Source organism: Mastomys coucha, unplaced genomic scaffold, assembly GCF_008632895.1.
Source record: "Mastomys coucha isolate ucsf_1 unplaced genomic scaffold, UCSF_Mcou_1 pScaffold1, whole genome shotgun sequence".
NCBI lineage: Eukaryota > Metazoa > Chordata > Mammalia > Rodentia > Muridae > Mastomys > Mastomys coucha.
In genome coordinates this window covers 52,819,241-52,827,030 of record NW_022196891.1, presented here as the reverse complement: position 1 = coordinate 52,827,030, position 7,790 = coordinate 52,819,241, and the positions used below count along the sequence as shown (strand labels likewise).

The 7,790-nt window shown below is 41.7% G+C and overlaps 1 protein-coding gene across 2 annotated transcripts in view; it reads right to left on the bottom strand.

The window, feature by feature from the left end:
- Nucleotides 1-7,790, bottom strand: part of Acbd6 (acyl-CoA binding domain containing 6) — a 142,596-nt gene that overhangs the window by 12,585 nt on the left and 122,221 nt on the right. The window lies entirely within an intron of this gene.

The window sequence follows — 7,790 nt, the reverse complement described above, 5'->3', positions numbered from 1 at the left end:
AAAAAAAAAAAAAACAACCCCCAAAAACCCAAGACCTCCTATAGATCACGAAGGAAGTGAGATATTCCAGTTTTTTTTTCTTTAAACCCAAGCTATTCTTAGCATATATGTAAACCAATGGAACAGATTGCTACTTGTAAGCAGTGTTACCTTTTAGACTGAGAGCCGTCCGCAGAAAGAATACAGGTAACAAACGACCAGAGGTACAGGTAAGGGCAGGGTTTGGTAGCTGCCCTGAATGCAGAGCCTGTGCCTATGACAATGGTTCTGCCACAGAAAGGGTGACAGTTGAACTAGTATTAAACTGTTCTTGAATACTATATTCCTGTCTGCCCACTTACTGTGGGGCTGGGGTTTAACTCCAAAAGTTCTGGCTCTGGGCATCTTTAATGCAATGCAAGAAGCTACCATGGGGAAATCATTCACTGATCTGGACAGGAAGTAAGAAAGAAGACGAGTCATTTCTTAAGGGTTTTTTAGCACCTAGAAACCCGCAAGCATGGCGGCTGGCGGAGGCGGGGAAGCAAGCCGGGGCAGTGTAGTGTGTGTGTGTGTGTGTGTGTGTGTCCTCCTAGGGATTGTGTGTGTGTGTCCTCCTAGGGATTGTGTGTGTGTGTGTGTGTGTGTGTCCTCCCAGGGACTGTGTGTGTGTGTGTCCTCCTAGGGACTGTGTGTGTGTGTCCTCCCAGGGACTGTGTGTGTGTGTGTGTGTGTGTGCTTCTCAAAGGATTGAGAGGTGAGGGGCATGTGAGTGGGCGAGTCGACACACGAAGGAAGTAACTAGGGACCGGGACAGGGTACATTCGGCCAGGGTGCCACCAAGACTGAGTCTGGGATGCCTGCCTACAATAATAAAGATAATAAACTCTAAGAACAGTAAATATAGGACACAGCAACCACAAATAAGGAGCACAGAAGGTCACCAGTGTGGTCTCTTGGGCATCGCTTTAGGCCTCCATTGGTTCTGCTGCTGGGAAGGCTTAGGTAGGTGGTACAGCCTTGGTAGAGAAGTCATCCCTGAAAGTAGGCTTGAGTAACTAGTCTTTACTCATGATCCTGTTCCAGCTGCTCCAGGCTTGCCCTGGGCCAGTCCTTGAGGAGGGCCTCTTCTCCGTCTGGAGCCACAGGACTGAGTAGGAAACTCCGTGAGCAGCTTTGGTCAGGGTGTTTCAATCACAGCAACAGAACAGTAACTTATACAGTCATGTCACTGTGCCCCAGAGTGAGGAGTGGTGCTGGGGTCTATGGACAGGGTCAGAGTGATGACAATGTGGAGCCAGAGTCTCATGCCAGAAAATTTTATCTGGTCTGGGAATAGCTAAGACCAATTGGAAAGAGCAGAACTAGTCAGACTCAAATCTATCCTGCTAGTTTTCAATGTTAGGCACTGAAAATGTTCGTACAGCCTGATGGATCTACACTTACTTTTATAGTTTCAGTACAAATGCCTAACAAAACAAGGAATCCAGGAAGGATTCTTGAGTTTTCTATGATATTAGGACTTTACTTTTTCCCCCATCATTAAATTTTTCACACAGTATAGTTCTCAGTTAGACAGGGCAGCATACAACTGCCATTCTAGTACTTGGGAGGCTGAGGCAGGACTGCTTTAAGCTCAGGGTCAGTCTGGGCTACACAGTAAATGCCAAATGAGTCAGGGCTACAGGGTGAGATTCTGTCTCAAAAAAGGAGGGTGTATGATGGGTTTGGTGTAAGCCTTTAATCCCAGCACTCAGGAGGCAGAGGCAGGTGGATCTCTGTGAGTTTGATGCCAACATTTTCTATACAGTGAGTTCCAAGCCAGCCAAGGCTACATAGTGAGACCCTGTCCAAAAACAAACAAACAAACAAACAAAATAAAAAAATCTGGGAATGAGAGAGAAAGAGGCGGGTGGGGAGAGAGGTGAGAGAGAACATTATCTTGCTATTTGGGCAAACTTTCATGTTTAATTACTGTGTTTAAACATATCAAAAGTTCAGACCCTCAATTGGAAGAGAGAATTAATTTCTTTTAATCTATAATGAACATAAATAGGTAGCTACACACACACACACACACACACACACACACACACACACACACACACACTCAGTCTTACGGTTTCTATTGCTGTGACAGAACACCAAAAGACAAGTTGGGGAGGAAAGAGTTTACTCGACCAGCTCACACTTTCAGATCTTAGGGCTGGAACCTGAAGGCAGGAGGATGCAGATGGCAGGAGGATGCCATGGAAAGGTGCTGCTTACTGGCTTGTTCCACATGGTTTGCTTAGCCTGCTTTCTTAAAGAACCCAGGACCACCAGCACAGGGATGGCACCACCCACAATGGGCTGGCCCCTCCGCCTTGACCACTAATTGAGAAAATGTCTTACAGCTGGATCTCATGGCCGCTCCTTTCTCTCTGATGACTCTAGCTTGTATCAAGTCGACACACAAAACTAGCCAGTACACACACACACACTCACACGTGCTCTGGAAGAAAACAAATCAGAGTAACTCAGTAGAGTGGTTTTGGTACTACTTTGGATATTTTAGAAGACTGGACACTGGGAAAGATGCCAAGATGGCGTGCGACCCAGCTGAGTAAACGGCACTGGGCGTGATAAAAACTGCATGGTATTGGTACAGAGACAGACATGTTGATCAATGGAATGGAACTGAAGACCCCGAAATAAAACCACACACTTATGGACACTTCAACTTTGACAAAGAAGCCAAAAATATACAATAGACAAAAGAAAGTATCTTCAATAAATGGTGCTGGTCTAACTGGCAGCTGGTATGTAGAAAAATGAAAATAGATCCGTATTTGTCACCTTGTACAAAGCTCAAGTCCAAGTGGATCAAGAACCTCAACATAAAACTAGATACACTGAATCTTATAGTTTTTATTTATGTTTGTGTGTGTGTGTGTGTGTGTGTGTGTGTGTGTGTGTGTGTGTGTGTGCGCGCGTGCGTGCTGAAAGAAGACATCAGACCCCTGCACCTGGAGTCTTAGGAAGCTGTGAGCAGACCATTGTGGGTGCTGGGAACTCAGGTCCTCCGGAAGGGTAGCTGAGCCATCTCTCCAGTCCCATCAGAAACGACTGTATATATGTATATAAAAAGCTGTGATGTAATTAAATTATGAAATCACATACATGGTGATCCCAATTGGGAATTAAAATGTGCATGTCTCTGTAAGAAAAAAGTGAGAAGTTACCTTGGAGGCTAACACAATGTATGGTTATAATTTTTCTTTATAGTTATTATTTAGAGAAATTTTAAATTATTCATATCAATTTAAAAATAGTTACTATAAAATCACTTGCACTTTCTACAAATTTAAATACAATGTATACGTGCACAAATACCATCCAGTTAACTAGTTGTTTCTAATACAATGCCAACTAAAATGTTATTTGTAAATGAATGACTGCTTGCAAGTATGAGCACAATAGCTGATCCTCACCTCCTGACCCATTCCTTGGCTGATGTATTCTGTAGGTCGCCATGCCTAATTAGAGGCTTAGAGTTCAGATGTTGCTGGTTGAAGTGCCTTGGTGCTTAATACGAAATATTGAGATTTTTTTTTTCCCTTTTAACTTAAGGCACATGCCCACCTAGAAATCAATTAGAGCAAGGACACGCACATGAGAGCCATGACTCTACTCGTAAAATTGATTGGCAAAGGGGGAATAGAAAGACAGAAGACCAACTGGGCTGTCTTGTAATTCTATTTTCTGCCTTCCAACAGTATTAGAGAAAAGAAGCAGTCTTTTTTGTTGTTGTTGTTGTTTTCGAGACAGGGTTTCTCTGTGGAGCCCTGCTGTCCTCAAACTCACTCTGTAGACCAGGCTGTCCTCGAACTCAGAAATCCGCCTGCCTCTGCCTTTCAAGTGCTGGGATTAAAGGCATGAACCACCACCGCCTGGCAAGAAGAAGTCTTAAGAAAAGAATTTTCTTAAACTCTGAATTACTTGTACATCTAAGTACCTTATACCTAAGGGAGATAGGTATTTGGGTGAAATGAGAAAGATAGTTACCTAGCTGTAACCTTTAGAGACTCAAATGTAAGTTGTTCTTTTATCCATTTTTTTTTGTATATCTAGCAAATAATAAGCACTCAAAACATAATCCATTATGAACTTATTTGGAATGATTATGGCCTACACTAATACAAAGCCTGTTTAGTTTTTTTTAATCACTATTAACAATTACTTTAAATCACTCATGCCATAATAAACTATTATAATTATGAGGATCAAATAAAACATTATTTATATCTACTTGTTAACATGAGTTTAGATTAAAGCATATCCTCAGAAAAGGAAAGAACAACTCAAACATTGGTCTTTATAGATATTCTGTTTTAAATATATTAGAAAGAATAAATGGAATCGAATGTCAAGAATGAGTAAGTGGCAGTTCTTACTCATTTGCTTTACAACTTATATCAGCTAATTTTTCTAGATTTAAACTGATTAAATTTTTGGTTGTTTCATTTCAAATGACCACACCAGAAGAAAGCTGTTTGTCATGGTTATTTATGTTTTTCCTTTCTGTTTTAGCTTAAGGGAAATGTTCAAATGTAATAAATATGGAGTTATTATAAAGAACAGCCAAATCTATTCCAATACATTAGAACTGGTCACATGTTTGAAATCTTTGTAACAGATGATACATTAGGGTAAAATAAAACTACTCAGTTGGATTAAAAGTAAACAAAAATAACAGAGTAATGCTAAATGAATCAAAACCCATCAATGCCTAAAGTGGAAACTATACAGGTAGAAAAGCACATGCATCCCACGCTACGCACACCCCCTCATTTCCTGTCCACACAGGCAAGCTCCACACAGAACAGAAATGAACGACGAAGTATGGACTTTGAATACCCACACTCCCAAATCAAGCAAGAAATGCAGCCATCATGTTCACAATTCTTATTTACCATCACTTTCAAAATGCTGCTGAGTCATGGAAGCTCCTTTTGATCTGGTTGCCCTCTCTTCTAGAACAATACTTCTATAGAACACTACATCTTATAGAACATTGCACCTATAGTATGCTTATAGAACACTACACCCACAGTACACTCATAGAACACTGAATCTATAGTACATTTATAGAACAGTACACCACAGTACACTCATAGAACATTGCATCTATAGTACATTATACCTGCAACTCTCTTTTTAGAAAATAAAAGAGAATCTTGAGCTTTAAGACTCTCCCCAATCTTCTTCATCTTTTTCTTATATTTTTTTGTGATTGTAGGTCATCCTCTGCTCTCTGAAAGCAAGGACTATGACATACTTTAATTTGATATACCCAAACTTCTTCATATAATAATAATAAAAGTTAAATAAGATTAAAGGAGAATAAGCTATTTGAAGGAAAACCAGTTTGACTGACTTTCCTGGGCTTTCGCACTAAGTACCCGGCAAAGAGACAACAGCAGAGAAGGACTGAGTTAAGCATGCTATAAATAATGAATTGCTCATTTTATGGAAGATTTCAGCTGAGCGGAGAAGGCCACACTTTGCCTTTATAACACACAGTAGAATGGAACCCAGGTGCTGTGGAAGTACAACTAGTGCTGAACTATTCCTCCCCATGCACTGTATCTCAATTAGGGAAAGGAACTCTAGAGAGGGACTGCTAGGACTCAGTTGCTATGAAGGTGGAAAAAGGAAAAATGGGAGGGGGATAGCGAAGGAAACTTATGGGGCGGGGTGGAGAGGGAAGGAGAATGAACAAGAATATTTGAAAAAAAAAACATAGGGAATGATGTTATTTTACACTTACTTAAAATTACCCATAATATATAATATCTATATATAAAAACATGTGTGGGGGGCTGGAGAGACGGCTCAGTGGTTAAGAGCATTGACTGCTCTTCCAGAGGTCCTGAGTTCAACTCCCTAGCAACCACATGGTGGCTCACAACCATCTGTAATGGGGTCTATGCCCTCTTCTGGTGTGTCTGAAAACAGCTACAGTGTACTCATACACATAAAATACATTAATAAATCTTAAAAAATACATAATTAAAAATGTGTGAATATACATACATGTATTTTAAGCTACACTACTTGGGGTGACCACACTCATTCCCCAAACCACAGATTAACAAAAACAAACAAACAAACAAACAAACAAAACCCCCAAACCAAAACCCCATTAGTACCAGGAAACCCTCTTCAGAGCTGCTGGTCAGGGAAGTCCATGATGCCCCAACAATACAGACAATTGCTGTACCTTGGGTTGCCTCTCAGAGGCTGTAGGTAAGTAAGTCCCTATCGTTGACAACACCGTGCACGTTAGACCTAACAGGACTTGCAGAAATCCACTGGATTTGACCTAGAAGCCTCTTTCCTGAGGACTAGCCCTCAAAATATCAGGAGTGATGTAAGCTGCCAAAGCAGAAGAGCGATCAATAGCCTTATCCAACTATAAATGCTTATAAACCACACCAATGATATTCTGGGGTACAACAGTAGCATTTACTGTGGTGGAGACCAACAGCCACCTAAGTGGACTTACCCATCCAGTAGGAAGGAATTCATGCCTCATACTGTAACTTACCCAACCATCCATGGCTGGCGAGACCAACGGCTCTGAAGGAGAACCTACTATTTCAACTTTCTTAAGTCAGTGTAATTTCTAACTGTATTCTAAACACTTATAGTCACAGAAAAGCGCAGCTCTGCCCCCTCATCAAAGCAGCTTCATTTTGTAGCAGACAGAGCCTGTTACAAAAGCCATACTGGGTCAAAATACAGAAAGCCACTGGTCATTGCAGTGCCTACTCCCAGTTAACACATTTACCACATGATCCCTAGACCTAAGGCCCGAGGAAAGAAGAAGAGGGAGCATAAAAACAGAAAGAGCCGGAGGACCAGAACATCTGTTGCAAGACAGTATCTTCTTTAAAACAAGCAAACTAACAAACAAGACAGGAAAGAGAAGGAGAGACCAGGGGAAGCCAGACATCAGACTGGACAGTAAGATAACTGAACAACAAAAGAGAAAATATTGGAAAGGAGGAATTCAGATTGCCGGGGAGTGGATATGCACTGCACCATGAGGAAGAGAGGACTGCCATCAGTCATCTTTAGAATGACAACAGACAGCAAGGGCTTCCCAACATAAATGAACAGCTGCCTCAACACTTCCTGATGCCCCTGTTCCAGGAGGTTCTCTTACACGTCTGACCAGCAGGCACAGGGGGAAGAACACCAGGACATTTCTAGAAGGTCAGGGTAACAGTCCTTAGGTGGTCTCTTTCGTAGGCATTTCTACCTTTAAATACTAGTGCATACAAAGACAGGCTTTATGTTGCCTGTAAGCCTGTAAGCATGTTGCCTACCCTGTAGGCAACCAGGAACTATCTGTTGAATATATAAATGCACAAAAGAAAAAGTGATGAGAGTAATGGCAGGGCCCACTAATCTTTTAATATTTCTTTTTGGGCAAATTAAAAATAAAATCTTGACAGTAATAATGCTGGCAGCAGCTAGTCTTTTCCAGAAAGTAAGTCACTATCTGGAAAGGGAGGGAGCTGGCTGGGAGCTCGTCTTGGCACGGCTACTCTCTGTCCCTGCGCTAAACACTGGGGAAAAAGATCAGCTCTGGATTCAGACTGTGTTAAGGATCAGGAGAGCAGAGAAAACAGGAGAAACTCAGAGGTAAGGAGATGGGGTGGGGCAAAGGCCTGTGCAGTAGGGAGGCGGGGGCCACAGAGTGAATTATAGTCAGGCTAGCAGGATCTGTAAGTGAGACTCACATTCTCCTCTCTCTCTCT